This window comes from Lissotriton vulgaris, chromosome 8 (genome assembly GCF_964263255.1).
Source record: "Lissotriton vulgaris chromosome 8, aLisVul1.2, whole genome shotgun sequence".
In the NCBI taxonomy this organism is placed as follows: Eukaryota; Metazoa; Chordata; class Amphibia; order Caudata; family Salamandridae; genus Lissotriton; species Lissotriton vulgaris.
The window spans coordinates 1307744996-1307763092 of record NC_141696.1 but is presented as its reverse complement, the minus strand read 5'-3'; the positions used below and the strand labels follow the sequence as shown (position 1 = coordinate 1307763092).

General features: G+C 47.5%; 1 protein-coding gene across 2 annotated transcripts in view; it reads left to right on the top strand.

The window, feature by feature from the left end:
• Positions 1 to 18097, top strand: part of ELMOD1 (ELMO domain containing 1) — a 448590-nt gene that overhangs the window by 108860 nt on the left and 321633 nt on the right. The gene's annotated exons all lie outside the window — the stretch shown is intronic.

Here is an 18097-nt window from a genome sequence, read left to right as displayed (position 1 = left end):
GGCCTGCCATAGGAGTGACTGATAGGAATCTGTGTGTCCATTTTAGGGTTAGGTATAGGTATACTACACCTACAGCAAAGGGTGATTACACGACTTTGCCCCAGCTGTCATGCAGCCAGTTGTGTCAAATTTAGGAGGCCAGCCAGGGGTGGCACAATACGTGCTGCAGCCCCTGGCAGCCCTGGGTACACCTATGCCCTGAGTTACAGGGTCTGATAAGGTGGCCCAGTACCAATTGGAAATGTACCTAGGGCACATGGAATCCATTTTAAAGAGAGAGCAGTAGGCCTGGGGTCCTGATTGGCAGGGTCCCAGGTCGACTATGTCCAAAACCAGCTAAAACACAGGGCAAAAAGTTGGGGGCAACCATAGTCAGGATGTACCTTCCTACACAACCCCCCCCCAAACGAAAGGAGATAAGGCTATCCTTGTCCAGGTAAGCCTCTATTACCTAAGTGGCCATATAAGGAAGGACCAGCTCTGGCTTGGTTTCCCCCTGTGTCATGGTCCACTAGGCAACCCCTCACCCTAAGGGTATCTGAGGGTCTCCACCATAGGGAATCTCTGTCTCTGGTGTGTCTTGGGAAAGAAGAAGGCTGATGCTGGGATGGAGTACTGAAGTGAGGCTCCTCTACCTTTGGGCTCAACTTCCTCCAATCACCATTCATCATGTGTGCCTTTCTTTCTTTAGCTGAGATGCACTGAGCTCTCAGGGTCAGCCTCTGGCTACCTAAAGCTGGAGGCTGAGTCCCTCTGTTTGGCTTACTGGAGGGACAGGTCAGGTCTGGGGTTTTTAGGCCCCATGTTTGGCTGTGCCCAACAGTGTCCAGCTGTGGGAGTTCCCTAACTACTTTTAAGGGGGATCCCTCAGGAGTCTGTTCTATTTTCACTTGGCTAGGTTTACCAGCTTCAGTGATCCTAATCTGCTGATTAGGGGGTTCTTTTGGACAGGGGGCCCTTTGGGGTCCACCACTGGCCTCCCTGGTCTCTTCAGCCCTGGGCTGACTGAGGCAGGGTAGAGAGGTGCAGGTTACCTGCTCCAGACTGGGTCCCACCTGGGAAGGGTCCACTGCCATCAGGGGTTCTGCCAGGCTAGGCCTGACTACCTCTGGGGCAGTTCCTTCAACAGGGGTAGAGTCAGTTCCCTGAGGAGGCTGGCTCTCACCTAGTGTCTGGGAGGGGGACGACTCTTCTTCCTCCTCAATGCTCTCTGTTTGAGTGGAGTGATCCATTGTTTCAGGCTTCACAACCTCACTATCTGTCTGAGTAGAGGCTGAGACCATTTCAACCTTGCCAACCTTTTCAGGAGGGCACTCAGTCTGTTTTTGGGCTGTGACTGTCACAGCCCTCCTATCCTGTTCTGAAAAGTCTGTCTGAGCCTGGGCAGTGGCTACCACTGCCCTTCCAACCTTTTCAGGGAGGAATGGTGCTTGGACTGGGGCTGTAGCTATTACTGCCCCACTAACCTGTCTGGATAGGCCTATCATTCTGGAATGAGTTTCTTGTTCCACCTCAGCCCATGCTGAGAGTTCCAGGTCATTCCCCAGTAAGCAATCTACAGGTAGGTTATCTGTCACTGCCACTCTCATGGGCCCTGTGACATTACCCCAGCTGAGCTTGACTACTGCCATGGGATGCCTTCTCTTCATTCCATGAATGTCTGTCACCTGATAAGTAAAACCAGGGGTCAGTTGAGCAGAGGGGACCAGATGGTCACTCACCATGGTGAGGCTGGCCCCTGTGTCTCTGAATGCCTCAACTTTCTGACCATTCACTAAAACTTCTTGTCTATACTTGCCCAAAATGTGGGGTCCAGTAGTGAAGTTGGCAAACCCCATGCCAGTCTCACAGACAAGAGTGTGGTCAGGGAACCTGGCTAAGCCATAGTCCTCCTGATTGCCCAAAGTAATGCCCACCACATTCTTGGGGGCACTCCCACCACCTGGGGGATTACCACTAGTGGTAACAGGAGGTTTAGGAGTATTACCTGGGGGTACATTTCCCTTATTGCCATTTTTAGGGCAACTGGCATCACTTTTGTAATGGCCCACCTGTTTACAGGTATGACAATAAGGTTTCTTTTGCTCTGAAGGAGTGTTCTGGGACCCACCACCCTTGTTGGAGTTTTGGGGCCCTTGGGAAGTCTTCTCTGTGGATTTATCCCCACCCTTCTCTTGAGGCTTGGTTGATTCCTTTTTCTGGTCACCACCCTGGTTTTTAGGCCTAACCCTGGTTCTGACCCATTTGTCTGCCCTCTTACCCAATTCCTGTGGAGAGGTCAACTCAGAGTCTACCAGGTGCTGATGTAATAGCTGGTTCTGACAATTACTTAAGATTTGCTCCCTCATAATTAGATTATACAATCCTTTAAAATCAGTAACCTTACTACCCAGTAGCCAGCCTTCAAAAGCCTTAGTGGCACAATCAACAAAGTCAGTCCAATCTTGAGACTGAGTTTTCTGGGTGTCTCTGAACAGCATCCTGTATTGTTCAGTGGTTAAACCAAACCCATCAACCAGTACATTCTTCAAGACTTGGTAATTGTTAGCATCCTCCACCCTTGTGGTGAGGAGCTTATCTCTACCTTTACCATCAAAGGAGAGCCACAAGATAGCTGCCCACTGACTTTGGGGAACACCCTGCACAGTGCAGGCTCTCTCCAAAGCAGTAATCCATTTGTGGATGTCATCCCCTTCCCTAAAGGGGGGCACTATCTTATTCAGGTGCTTTTTATCAAAACTCCTTTCCCTATTGCTAGGTTTATTGCTGCCACCAGTGGGAACTAGCCCACATAATTCTTGCTCTCTAGCAAGGGCAAGTCTCTCTTTGGCCAGGGCAAGTTCTTCCCTTTCAATCCTCAGTTTGACTGCCCTTTCTTCTGCTTCATACACTCTCCTCTTAGGGGAAGACATCCCTCTGTGAGAAGAGTTGAGAGAGCCATTGGTTCGAAAGGATCTGTTAGAGCCTCTTGATAGAGACCTAACTCGTCCATTCCCAATGTTAAGCTGACCTGAGAGTGGGCCCAGGAGTCCCCCAGTACCAAGCTCATGTCTGCTTAAGTTGGACCTGCTTAGTCTACTGACTTCTAGCTGTCCCTTATCTGCCTCATCCCCAGACAACTCATCCTCCTCCTCAGCATCATCTGCCTCATGGAGGGGATGGATATCAAAGGGACCCTGTAAGGAGGGCATACTTCCTTCTGGATTAGAAGAGTCTGGGTTACCAGCCCTACTGGCATCATAGGCCTCTAAGAGACCAATCAGAAAGGAAGTGGTGGGGTTAGACCCCTGTTTTAGTTTCCTGAGAGTACACACTTGTCTCATCTCATGGAAGCTAAGAGCAGTATATTTTGAAGGGATGACCTGTGGAGGGTCAACTGACACAAGGGGAGACTCAGTGTTTCCTCCTGTGACCGACATACTGCTTCTAGTGTGGTGTAAGTGATGCACCTACCTACACTATGTGTTACCTACTGGTCCCTTGCTAGAGTTGCAGCCAAGGTGTGCTAAGCCTTGAGTAGCTACAACAGCTGGTTCAGTAGAACTCAGAGTATTCTAAGCTTTAGTTATATGTACCTAACAGTACTTATGTGATCTTTCAACAAGATATTCTTAGGATACGTGTGGTAAAACAACAGCAAGCTCAAATCCCAACCGCTGCTCACCAATGTGAGAAGGTGGCCTGATATGCAGTGCTCACTATTCTAGTGAACACTATGTATCAGTCCAGCAACCCTTATTGATGATTGGTTGTAAGTCAACCTTATAGACCAGCTATCCTAGTAGCGTGGATACGAGCAGTCTAAGGCTAAAGACTCGAGAGGGCGCGTTAAGCCAGCTGTTTACCACACATATACCCCTTGAATACCAAGTGAAAGGACACCACACAAGTGTTATGAAAATAAACAGTTATTTATTTAAAGATCACAACAGCCCTGTACTCTTTATGAGGACAGGGTACTAAGCACAAACCAAAACTCTTACAAAAATACTTAAGTTAGCACAGTATATACAAATGCCCGAGGGGCACGGAAAACCATATACTCTGAAAGTGGAATGCGAAATTCCTAGCAGGTAAGTACAGTACTAATAGCTTTTGGAATCGCTAGGACTTGACTAGGGAATCGTTAGATTACGTCTAGGAGGCCTAGGGGACTCGGGTGCAGCGTGTGCACTCTCACGCGAGATGCGGGACAAAAGTCTATGGTAGCTAGGAATTAGAAAGTTAGTGTTCTCGGGCGAACCCGACCTGGTAGGGAGAAAACGAAAGTAGATTCTGACCCTTGGATAGTGAGGCTATGCTGGGGCACCGAAATGCCGGAGTTACCTAGCCCAGGGGCTGCAGCTGCATAGGTCTGAAAAGACGTCGGGAATCCTCGTAGACGGACCAGGAGCCGGAAGAAAAGATGCTGGCCGGTGACCAGTGAAGAAAGTTCAGTTGGATCCAAGCCTGGATCTCGAAGATAGATGACACCTGAAAGCAGAGGGGACCAAGTTCGAGACTACTAGCCAGTAGTCAGTGGGCACCAGGAGGGCACCGGATGGTAGCCACCTCGACAAGGTGAGTGGGTGACGCTTGACTCGAAGATCTCACGGACCAGGAGGCGTTGTCGGCGACCAGGATGGAGGATCGAGCTGTCCCACGAAGATAGAAGCTGTCGGCGTCGCTGGACCCAGGATTGGGCAACAAAGCCTTGGCAAATTCAAGCCCACGCGGTGGACCTAAAATGGCGTCTGGAGTGGACCAGGAGGGTCCGGGGTGCCTCTCTTGAACAAGGAAGCAAGGGCCAGCCTGGAGCAACCAGACCAGCAGAAGAGTTGTCGTCGGGCGTCGTTCAGAAGGCCACAAGCCAGCCGGCTAGTAGCCAAACAACGCGGTGCACAGCAAACAGCAGAAGGGCCCCACGCCGATCGTGGAGATGCAGGGAGGCCGATCTTGGATGCTGGAGCTGCGCAGGGTTGGGGCTTCTCGGACCCCAAAGCACTCACCAGTGGAAGACTCGGTGGGCTTGCAATAAAGATGTCGTGCAGTCTTGGCGATCGTCGGTCCCTTGAGGTCTCGTCGCACTCACGGTTCTCAGCTTTGCTGTAGAGGTGAGTAGAGGTCAGAGGTGCCAGGGAAGCCGGGTCTCGTCGTGCTGGGTCGTCGGATTCGTGATGAAGGACTTGCAGCAGACCGCAGTGTTCTTTAGGATGGTGCCTGCGGATGCAGGGTGACTACTCCTTAGCCACAAGGGAGAATCTTGAAGAAGAAATCGTGAAGTCCTTTCGAAGAAAGTGGTATCTTGATTCCAAAGATGATCTAATTTTAACAGGGGGCCCGCTCCCATCTTTATACTAAAAAAAGGGGCTGACCCGGTGACTAGGTCCTGCCTATGGGTGGGACTAGGTGGGGGGTGGTTACACCCCTCAGCCATGCCGGACTTCCCCAGGCCAGGGGCTGGTGTGCCCCTGGAACTGGTTCAGACTGGCCTATGCGTAGTGAGCACCGGGGTGCCACTCAGCAGTCACCTTCCTGTAAAGCCCTGCCTACCCAGGATACACAAAACCATGTCTGGGACGGTGCTAGCACCGCCCCTGACAGGAAACCCTTTGTCCAGGCTCCCCTCGCTGGAAGGACTCCCAGCTGCAGGGGGTCAGACTCGTGTCTGTGGTGGCAGCATCCATTTTGTGGAGCTGAGGCTTCAGTTAACTTTAACCGGGGTTCACAGTTACATACATGTCGTGTCCCTCTAGAAGGGTGGAATGCTAACCCCGTCGCCAGAATTGGCGAGGGGTTAGTATTCCAATTCGTATGACACCTTACTCGACATGTTTTGATAAAGCAATACCAAAGATAGCATTTAACCGCGAGGATTATAATGCACTTAAGAGTATATGGTATGCGATATCATGGAACAGCTATTAGGACTTGATTCCGCAAGCTGCAGACAGGCTCAGCTCATGCCAGAGCACCATCTCACACGATTCCAAGCACTCTGCCTTCAGGATTGTCAAGGCCTGCCATAGGAGTGACTGATAGGAATCTGTGTGTCCATTTTAGGGTTAGGTATAGGTATACTACACCTACAGCAAAGGGTGATTACACGACTTTGCCCCAGCTGTCATGCAGCCAGTTGTGTCAAATTTAGGAGGCCAGCCAGGGGTGGCACAATACGTGCTGCAGCCCCTGGCAGCCCTGGGTACACCTATGCCCTGAGTTACAGGGTCTGATAAGGTGGCCCAGTACCAATTGGAAATGTACCTAGGGCACATGGAATCCATTTTAAAGAGAGAGCAGTAGGCCTGGGGTCCTGATTGGCAGGGTCCCAGGTCGACTATGTCCAAAACCAGCTAAAACACAGGGCAAAAAGTTGGGGGCAACCATAGTCAGGATGTACCTTCCTACAGTAACAACCTTGTCTGCACGGTGCAATTATAAGTTAATCCTCACGGAATGTGTAATAACCACTGGACCTGCTTTTTCCACAACAAATTGCGCACAAAATACCCAATTCTGGGAAGATTAGCATTCCCTGAGCAGGTGGTAAATGGGACCACAAAATGCCTCTGACTGCAAAGCACATTGCTTCTGTATTTGCAGTAAAAAAAGATTCAGGGTAGGTCCTGTTCCCTCTCTGTAGCAGTGAACTTACGGCCAGATTCATCAAGCTTAATTGCGCTCGCAAAGGGCCAGATTCTGAGAATCTGGCCCTTTGCGAGTGCAATTTTTGCATTTGGGATTCATCATCCCAAATGCAAAATTCGCTAATAAAGAATTCGCACATTTGCGAGGAATTGCATTTAAGGAATCTCTATTTGAGATTCCTTAAATGCAATTCATGAACCATTTTAAAATTGAGAAATCGCAATTTTGGGCCACTATTTACCGCGAGGTCAAACCTCGTGGTAAATAGCGAAAACTTTTAAATGCATTTTTCTAAGTTGCCGGTTACACACACACATGTCCTTTGGACATGTGTGTGCGCAACACCAATGTAGATTACATTTCAGGGGTGCTACAGGGTGTCCTTTGGACACCCCTGGCACCCTTGAAATCGCATCCATATTTGCGATTAGCAAATTGCTAATCGCAAATAAGGAATAACTCCCCATTCATTCCTCGCAAATAAGGAATGTGTAGGAATCGCAATTTATTTAGCGATTCCTACATGAATCCCGTTTTGCAAGTCCTTAATAGCGATTCCTTAATAATCGCTATTAAGGACTCGCAAAACGGGACTATGATGAACCAACCTGAGAGACGCTCATTCAGAGTGGTACACTGTGTCTGATGTAGTCACAAAGAAGTAAGCAGGGCCGGACTGGGAACCAAAACAGGCCCTGGCAAAGTGCTCGGACACCCCCCACCCCCACCCCCGAGCTCTTTGCCAGGGCCGGTTTTCGGCCGATTTTGCAGCTATGCTTCAAAAACGGCCCTGTAACAAAAAAACGGCCTCCAGGGGCCGAAAACCGCCCTCCATCCGTGCGGCGCACCAGGGGATTGCCCGGTGCCCGCTACGGTCAGTCCGGCCTTGGAAGTAAGAGTGGGTGGAGAAGAGCACTAAGTCGTACTCCCTAAATGCAACCAGCATTCCTTTGCATCAGGAATAGTGCATTGATTTTGCATTGATTGCACATTTATTGATTGTGCACTGATTGGCTGATCTTTTGAGGAAACTGTCCGGCTTTGTAAATGTAAATTGATACTTGTATAGCGCACTACTCACCCGCAAGGGTCTAAAGGCACTTGTACGAATACCGCTGTGGAACCCATCCTGGCTTTCCCTGTGAGGCGTCCACTCCTGGGCACCCCTAAGGTGGAGGCCAGACATCCTTAACGTTGTGGGGGCCGTTGTGGAGATTAAACAAGCTATTGCCCAGAGTTGCAGAGTGGGACTCCATGATTGGAATAGGCACCGAGGCGAGAATTATCAGGTCCATGGAACTTTGAGCCCAAGACCCGCCGAGGCAGGGAATTGAACCCTGGTCTCGGGCCAGACCTCTGCATCAGGGTCCGCCGCTCTAATCATTGAGCCACACTTCGGCTTTCTTGGCTCCGAAAAGCATAGCCAATCATGCACAGTGAGCTCCCAGGCATTGACTTGTAAAATGAAAAGAAAGGTTTAGAGGTGTTTGTAATTGGCCTAAATATCAGAAATCACTCACAAATGTGCAAGAGGGGGCGTTCCAAAGCTTACAACCTGCAACTTTAGGAGCCCAACCACACCAGTGAACCCTGGGGAAGCAGAGGACTTGCGGCAGTATCAGTTGGACCAGTGGGGCCTGATTAGCATATATGGCTTCTTGATTGTTTTAAAGATTTATGCAATACAAGAGGCCCAGTAATAAATATAACCAAGACGAAATTCAGGACACCGAATCCCCCTAAGTCTTATAAGGGTTGGGCTCCCCGCTGTGAAATGCAGCTCAAGAGAATCTGCCCCTTTGAATACTTAGGTCTAAAACTGTCCGATAACTTGTTGCGGGAACCCCATATCGCTAAAATGACTATGAAACATAAACAGCTAGTTGGGGCCCTGGGGAAAGAGCACCGATCCTCATTTAGAAAGCCGGTTGCAGCTGCTTTGCAAGTCTATGGCATCAAAGTAGTAGGCTTCGTGATGTCTGTATCAGAATTGTAGGGATTTGGGCAAATGGAGGAGCTCACTAGTTCAGAAAACAAATTCCTTAGGAGCCTAGAGATGTTGCCTCACAGCACCCCACATTTATCCCCAATGCTGGACATGGGAAGGCACTCCATTGCTGCAAAAGCCAAGCTGCATTCTCTGTTGTTCTGGCTGAGGAGTAAGTCGACACTCAAGCTATCTCCCCATGCCCTCGCTCTAGGGGATGTAAGTCGTATGGATAGATCTAACAAAGTCAACTGGCTAGGAAATGTGAAAAGCCTGCAGCTATCCGAAATGATCCCTCTTTGCTCCCCTGGAAAAATCAAGTAAAAGAACTCTGTTGGGAGAGGGTGTTGCAAGGTGAGCTTGGTAGTGGATCCCGAGGAAAGCTGACTCTAGATTTTATTGCCCATAAATTAGACCAGTCCTTCGAGGGTTACCTAGACTTCATAGAAACACCAAAGGATAGGAAACGATACATCCAGTTCAGGTTTGGCACCTTGTCTTTGCACGACTTTACAGGCAAATAGAAAAGCGATTTAGTGCCAATTCATTGTTGACCTGGCTGTAAAACCCCCAAGGAATACCTAGGACAATGTCATGTTTGTTTGCCCAATGTATGTGGGACCCATAAGTAACTCGTTGAATCCAATCTGCACGGGTGGCGATCTAAAAACCACAAGAAAGCATTACGAATCTTGAAACCTGAGGTTTGAATGTGCACTGGCCACGTTTTTGAGCCAAATGTGGGCTATCAGGAATAGAGAATACAATGGTTTTAAACTAGCTTTGCGCCCTTTGTCACCCGAGCAAGGGTGACATATGAATTTAAATCTAATATACCAAATCGTGTATTCTTAATATTTATTTGTATATATTTATTGACAGGTGCTTTTTTTATAATCTTGTGAATAGTTTTATGGCATTTTTTTAGATCTGTGTTTGAAGTATGAGTGAGCGTTGTGCTGTACTTGTTGCATGGTCCTCTTTAGCGACCTGTTATGACAAACATGTCAATATTAAGTACACAACAACAGCATATACGGATGCAACATTTTCTGAATACATTTCGGGCCTGTGCAGTAAAGCACAAAGCAGATAATCTACACTAATGAGTCCTCGATCCAGGGGAAACTCACTGCACTGATTCTAAAGTAGCTTTCGACAGACATGATGACTGGAAAAGACTTTGGAGTCTCTTTCGACAGACTTCAAATTAAATGCAAGTTGTTTGCACTTAGGCAGGGAAGAGGGTTCATAAAACTCAGTTCGTAGACAGTTTGTGGTAATAGGTCAAAGGTAAAGTTTGGAGGTGGGGGAGGGGATAAATCAGTACAGCCCATCGGTCAGTTAATTTTATTAGGTTAGTCACCATAAAAGTACATACACAGCCTCAACACATCAATTATTAATAAAACAGTTTCAATTTGTAAAAATATTAGTTTATTGACAGTTTTTAAAATATAAATCAACAAATTCGATAGACATGTTCAATTAGCCATCAATTGTAGACGGTGGGCATTGGGAAGGCGTATACGCCTTCAGTAATTCCTTCAGCTGAGTTGGGATTTACAAAAAGGTCCTAGTGAATACCCAGATATTATCCAGAACCGTGCAAACTTTTATAATGAATGTTTTAAAGCCTGCCTTGGGGCTTGACAAATCTTCAGCCATAGCAGCAAAGGGCCCAAACTAATCGAATTCTCCAAATAATTCATCCCAGTCTCTGCATTGCAAATGTATGTGGCCATGCTTGCAGGAACAGCTAAAAGTGTGCTTGTAAAGCTGTTTTCAACCTTTTGCAGGATTTAAGAATTGGAGTGGCACCTGTAGAGGACAACAGGGATTCATTTGGACTTAAAAAGACGTAACAGGCTTGTGACTCAGCTTTGAAGCAAAACTAAAATGCTCTTCTATCTCTTTAGAAAGCTGCTTTAATCTAAGGGTCAATAGAGGGTCCCAAATATGGTCTGCCCCAGTAGTAGTAGTAGTAGACTACTTCTGGAGCTACTGCTGACTACTGGTCTGAATCAAAAGGGATCCCCAACTAATTAAAATGTCTCACTTTAGTAATTGATACCCCTTCGATTGAACGGCACCTCAGAGTAGTTTACTTCACGCAAGCAAATTGCAGAACTCGAAAGACTTTTGGGCAAAAATAAACTTCATGCTAAATGGCAAACATCGCCAGTTTAACTCAGACATGACTGACAATCTCTGGAGTAGTCACATCGACCAATTATATAACTCCTCGTACATGTCATGTGTGGACAATAACATCGAGCATCTTGTGGAGCTTTCTCGGTCTAGCCCGAGTAAAATGCCAGTTCCAAAACTCACTGGGAATTCACAGATATTAAAGGCTACAGGAGACACAGAATTGTTCTCATTAAAGCAGGTCTCAAACTCCATAAAATCACTGAGAGCAGATGGAGCGCCCGGTCCTAACGGACTTCCCAACGCCTTATTTAAGAAAGACCCATCGTTTTGGGCCAGTCAACTAACACCTTTGTTTGGTCAGAGCTTACAGACCGGGAACATCCCCGAATCATGGAGAGGCAGTATTCTGCATCCAATCTACAAATCTGGGCCCAGGTCAGACCCCAACAACTATAGGCTTATAGCCTTAATTGACGTGGAGGCTAAGATCTACGCTTCCAACTTGTTGGTAGAACTGGAATCCTGGGTGAGCAGTACTGGGATCATTCCCCGGACACAAACAGGCTTTCGGCCAGGCCTGGGCACCTTGACCAATCTATCTGCGTTAACCCTCCTTGTTAACAAAGCTATCCATAACTCCACCCCGCTGTATACTTGTTTTCTGGACCTAAAAGCGGCTTTCGATAAAGTGCCTAGATCAAGTCTTTGGGCAAAAATGAAAGCCTGGGGCGTGCCGCCAAAGCTGTTGGGAGCAATTATTGAGCTCTACACAGATACCTGGGTCCAAGTGAAACAAGCATTGGAAATGCAATAGGTCTCGCATTAGAAAAGTTGGAGTTATTGGTCTTGTAAATGACATATTTTATTTATTTGTTGGTTTTTAAAATTGCTAAATTGATGGCTTTGTCATTTACAATGCCAATAGTTATAACTTTCGCGAATGTGACACCTATAGCATTTGGAATGCAATATGTTTTGTATTTACGTGACTTAGATGGCAGCTCTGGTCGTTAGGCCACATCTCTAGAGAGCAGGAGAGTGCAGCAGGGGAGAGAAGCACAGCAATGCAATAGGTCTCGCATTAGGAAAGTTTGAGCTATTGGTATTGTAAAGGACACATTTTTTATTTATGTGCTTGTTTTGAAAATAGCGAATTAATAGCTTTGTTATTTACAATGCCAATAGTTTTATCTTTCGCAAATGTGACACCTATTGTAACACAATATGTGTTGTGAGGGTGAGTGAGGGTGAGGGGTTGAGGGTGAGGGGTTGAGGGTGAGTGAGGGTGAGTGAGGGTGAGGGGTTGAGGGTGAGTGAGGGTGAGGGGTTGAGGGTGAGTGAGGGTGAGGGGTTGAGGGTGAGTGAGGATGAGTGAGAGTGAGGGTGAGTGAGGGGTTGAGGGTGAGGGGTTGAGGGTGAGTGAGGGTGAGGGGTTGAGGGTGAGTGAGGGTGAGGGTGAGTGAGGGTGAGGGGTTGAGGGTGAGTGAGGGAGGGTGAGGGTGAGTGAGGGTGAGGGTGAGTGAGGGTGAGGGTGAGGTGTTGAGGGTGAGTGAGGGTGAGTGAGGGTGAGGGGTTGAGGGTGAGTGAGGGTGAGGGTGAGGGGTTGAGGGTGAGTGAGGGTGAGGGTGAGGGGTTGAGGGTGAGTGAGGGTGAGGGGTGAGGGTGAGTGAGGGTGAGGGGTTGAGGGTGAGTGAGGGTGAGGGTTGAGGGTGAGTGAGGGTGAGGGGTTGAGGGTGAGTGAGGATGAGTGAGAGTGAGGGTGAGTGAGGGGTTGAGGGTGAGTGAGGGTGAGGGGTTGAGAGTGAGTGAGGGTGAGGGGTTGAGGGTGAGTGAGGGTGAGTGAGAGTGAGGGTGAGGTTGAGTGAGGGTGAGGGGTTGAGGGTGGGTGAGGGTGAGTGAGGGTGAGTGAGGGTGAGGGTGAGGGTGAGGGGTTGAGGGTGAGTGAGGGTGAGGGTGAGTGAGGGTGAGGGGTTGAGGGTGAGTGAGGGTGAAGGGTTGAGGGCGAGTGAGGGTGAGGGGTTGAGGGTGAGTGAGGGTGAGTGAGGGTGAGGGGTTGAGGGTGACTGAGGGTGAGGGGTTGAGGGTGAGTGAGGGTGAGGGGTTGAGGGTGAGTGAGGGTGAGGGGTTGAGGGTGAGTGAGGGTGAGGGTGAGTGAGGGTGAGGGGTTGAGGGTGAGTGAGGGTGAGTGAGGGTGAGGGTGAGGGGTTGAGGGTGAGTGAGAGTGAGGGTGAGTGAGGGGTTGAGGGTGAGGGGTTGAGGGTGAGTGAGGGTGAGGGTGAGGGGTTGAGGGTGAGTGAATTTGTGTTGCACAGTGACATGCACAAATTAAAACCGAAGAGTCAGCTGGAGTTTCTTTAATAAATCAAGGATGACTACAATAAACCAGAATTAACAAAAGCAACAGATCTGCCTTTTGTAAAGAGGCTGCATGGAAATACCTTCACTTATGCACACAAAGAGGCCGACATGCGCAAAGTCAACCCACATACAGGTGTCCATGCACACAGACAACACAAGGGGCGCACACACCTGCATAAATGCCATGTGGCCCCTCGTCATGTGACATCTTCAGTCAGTCCTTATTTCTTGCACGACCGCATTACTTGTGCTGTGATTTAAAAAATTGTACTTGTGAACTTAAAGCAAAAACCTTAAAAGAAAGAAGGCACCTTGTATGGTATAAATACAAGTGGTAGAAGGCATCACAGATGATACAAACTACTTCGGAGCGGAGACATGAGGAACTGCCCACATGACCGGGAGGAAATGGAGCAAAAACAAACGGCTTATCTAGCGAAAAACAGTTCGTGTTTTCTACTTTGCAATCCCCATGCAGTAAATAGAAGTCGTTCCATCTTTGAAACTGCAGTAAATTGACGAAATGCGACAGCTTAGATTGATAACACCAATTGCAATACACATGTCTTTATAGTTAAATAAAAAAAGCAGAGCCCTACCAAGAAAACATTTAACTATAGTAAAAGACAAGACGGAGGGAAGAGAGAGAAGGGGAGGGGGGAGGAGAAATGCGACACGGCGGGCAGGGGAGGGGGCGGAGCGGGGAGAGGGAACAGACGGAGGGAAGGCAGATAAGGGGAGGGGGGAGGAGAAATGCGACACAGCGGGCAGGGGAGGGGGCGGAGCGGGGGCCTGGAGTGCGGCTGAGGGAACTGATGTGCACGCGCTTTTAAGCTCAATGCGCATGCGCATTGAGCTTAAAAGTCACGGGCACTGCAAGGAATCGCCACGATTCCTTGCAAGTTGGATAAAGAGTGGATAAGCCCCCATAGTCTCGCTTGCTCGATGCGCATGCGCATCGACAGGCGAGACCTAAAAAGGAGATGGTCGACGCCTGACCAGGAAATTCCACACAACTAACGGTTTAAAGCAAGGCTGCGTTCTGGCCCCAAGCCTCTTCAACATCTACACTGCGGACCTAGAAAGTGTCATAAGCACCATCCAGGGGGATCCATCAAAATTGGCCCACTCGCCTATAACAAGTCTCCAATACGCTGACGACATTGTTCTCCTTTCAAAAACCCCCATCGGTTTACAACGTTCGATCTCTAAACTGTCGCAGTACCTTGTGAACGCACAATTGACTATAAACCTAAAGAAAACCAACATCATATGCTTCTGTGGCTCTAGAAAAAAAAAATAACTTTGTCTGGAGGATTAATTCTACCCCTCTAATCCAGGTAAATCATTACAAATACCTGGGAATCTTACTAGACCACCGATTAAAGTTTAAACTGCACCAAGACCAGGGGGAATCCAAAGCAAAGCAGCTCCAATTTGCCTTCAAAACAGTCCAAAAGCAATTAAAAGGTCATTCCACCGGCCACATTCTCAACATCGTAGCTGCCAAATTTTTGCCATCACTGACATACGGTTCCGAACTACTGGCAACCCGGGACGCTACAGCGTTAAATCTCGCCCAATCTAGGCTGTTCAAAACTCTTTTCTCAATTCCGAGACACATTTCGCAAGCCCAAATCCGTTTGGAGTACGGTCTCACTAACCAGCTCCCAGCAAAACAAGGAGCACTCGTCAAATATTACTGGCGCACGAGGGAGGCAGAAGAGGAATCCCTGGCCCACCTTTGCTGGTTAGAAGTCGAAAAACAGGCCGGGCAGCCAGACTCTATATACAAGATCTTGAGGCAAGCGCTGGAGGCATTAAAACTAGATGAATCTTGGCGTCTGCCCATGACATATTCTGCCTTCAAACTGCTAACCAAGAAAGCAGTCAAACAATCATCACTATTCATGGACAAAGCAGCAGTGGCTGGCAAAAGCCATGCCTGGATCGTCTTGCCGTCATATACCCACCTAAAACCACAGGATTATTTGAAAGAATGCTTCAGAGACCACTATAAAAGGAAACTAAGCCTTCTAAGGTTGGGCTGCTTCTCGTCCAAAGACCTCACTCCCAAATGGCTACGGCAGTGGGCAACTCCCGATTGCCGCCTATGCGGCAACGGTGCAGAGTCTTTACTGCACCTCATATGTATATGCCCGGCACTCCAAAATCTAAGAAAAACGCTCCTTCGATCTCCCTTAAGAGAAGCCCAGGTGAGAACTTGCAGGGCGGCGGTGATAAGATGCCTAAGCGGGTCTTGGATTGAACTATCATGCAAAACCATAACATTTTTGAACCTTGCCTCCATAGAGCTGGAAAAAAGAGCACCATCCAAAGAGGTTCCTGGACAATAGGCCAGGCTTTGGCAGACCACAGACTCTTCCTCCCTTCTTTCCACTTGTTGTTTTTACACAGCACAAGTTAATAATAATGAGCCTCTTGTTTGAATAACCATTATTCTTTTATACTTTTTCTTCTCTTCTTAGATCTTTTTTTTCCGCCACTTTTTGCAGAGCATGTTATTAATTTTTAACTCGACTCAAAGTTTATTCTGTGTTGTTTTTATGATGTAAATATCTCTTGCATGGTGGTAAGTCCACCCTTTTATGATTTGTTTTAAATCAAATAAAGTATTATTATCTACTTCCAGATTCAGATTGTTCATAAAAATGGGGAAGGTACTTGCTATCAGGACTGCGTCATCCACATATGATAAAGTGGGGATACAGCAAGTTCCCATTTTTGAAACATCCTTCCTATTTTGCAGTAAACATCTATCCAGCCTGTTAATATAAAAACAGAAACAGGGCCAAAATAGATCCCTGTCGGACACCCCGGGTACACCTTATCAATGGGATGCACTATCCTATTGGGCCAAATCTAATTCTGACTGTGGTATCCCAATGTTGACATCTCAATAAATTGACTAGTGCCTTTTCTACTCCCAAGTTTTCCAATATGGACCATAATTTAGAGAAATTAATATGATCAAATGCATTTGAGAGGCCCATAAACTCTAGCTTCAATGCACTTTTCTTTGCTTGGACATACTTTCTAATTGGGAGGGACAGATTAAAACATTGTTCCACAGTGCCGATGCCTGTTGTAAAACCAAATTGGACCTCTGGCAGGATACCATTAGTCTCAGCCCACTCCTCTAGTCTGGAGAGGAGAAGCCGTCCTAGAATTTCAGGGTGGAATCCTATAATGATATTGGGCGATAAGAGTTTGGTTAGTTCCAGTACCCGTCTTAAAGATCGGTGTAATAGTTGCCCCTTGCCAAGAAGTAATTAGTGGGCCAACAATTGCTGCCCAATCACATTTGTGAGTAACCGTACCCAAAATGCAATATTCTCAGGAAAGGACTTTGGAGTCTTGTTCAACAGACCTCAAATTAAATGCAAGTAGTTTGCTCTTAGATAGCACAGAGGGTTCATAAAACTCAGTTTGTAGATAGTTTGCGGTAACAGGTCAAAGTCAAATATTAGAAGTGAAGGGGACAGACATAAACCAATACAATTTATTGCAGGTATGAACATTAAGTAATGGAAACTGGACTGATATAGATTCATAAATAGAGAACACTAAAAGTGGCACCAGACAATATCGAATAAAACATGAAGAGAGATATGAGAAATGAAGATGATTGATGAAATACCGATAAAACAAAATCTTAAAGCAATATGAGTCTAGGGAGATCTGAAGTAAATTCAGATCAAATGTCAATGATGTTACAGAGCTCAGTTTTGCAAAGGTCTACAGTGAGACTACAGGGTCTAAAGACAGGTGAGCTGAAGTATAACACCTCCAGTTATGCCCTTTCTTTTCAGGATTATCCTACCAGGTTCTACAGCTCAGATGAAATCTAGTTTTACCCCAGTGCTGAGATTGCCTTGAAAAGGAGGCTACAGAGCCACTCCAAATGTAACCTTAAGTGGTAACTGGTCACTTCTCCTTCCAGCAGCCTCCCAGGCAGTGGGCATTCAACATAAACAAATGTACTGTTCGTGTACATGGACTGAACTCACAATACATGTATTTCTGTTCCTTTGAATGTTGTCTGAAGGGCTCCTCCTTCACATGCCCATGTCACTTTGGCCGGGAGTTTGTCATGTAACTAGGTCACATCTTACTGTCAGCACCACTTTTGGTGGGAGGAAAGGTGGTAAAATTGCTCAGATAAGTAAGAGGGTCCCCATTTAGCCTGCACCACCCCTAAGGTGGGGTAGGCGATGTGAACCCCTTTCCTGAAAATTCACCATCTTGAGATGGTGGAAAAAACTCCTATCAGGGTGGAGTAGTGCTGCATACCAATAGACACCTTAAAGGTAGATAGCCCATTGGATATCATCTGTCTCACCTTGTAAACACGCCTAAATTCTGTATTTTGATGGCTCCCCAAGACCTAAACCTCAGTTTTATCAGACCAAAGAAGACCACGACAAGGAAGACCCCTGCACAAGAACAGAAGCCTTGCTGCAGAAGAAAAAGACGCCACACTCTGCAAGCTGCTCAAAGGACTTGACAAATCACTGCCTGCTGTGTCGCCCTGACCCAGCAAGGACTCCAGGTACCCAGGAGCTCCTACAGCCTTCAAAAATCACAGCGAAGTTCCCATGAAGTGAAGGTATCACTCCCCTGCACACATCAGGCACCAATCCCGCGAGGTCTGGTATTTCAGCTAACTGCTCACCAACGACCTTGATGCAGCACTGAAGCAAGAAGAGATACAACAGCTCCAGATGGTCTAATCTGCCTCTCCACCAAGTTTGGAGGCACGAGGACCTACTGGAGCTGCAGTATATCACTACCTGAGGTACCAGACTCCCAATGGCGAACACTGAAAAGAAGAGTCTACTCTGGACCCCCATAGCACCAGAAGGGAGGACCCATTGAGGGACTTTAAGACACCTGAGATGACTTCCTGAGTGGCCCGCTGTCCCGTAATCGGCTCTCCAATTTTCCTGC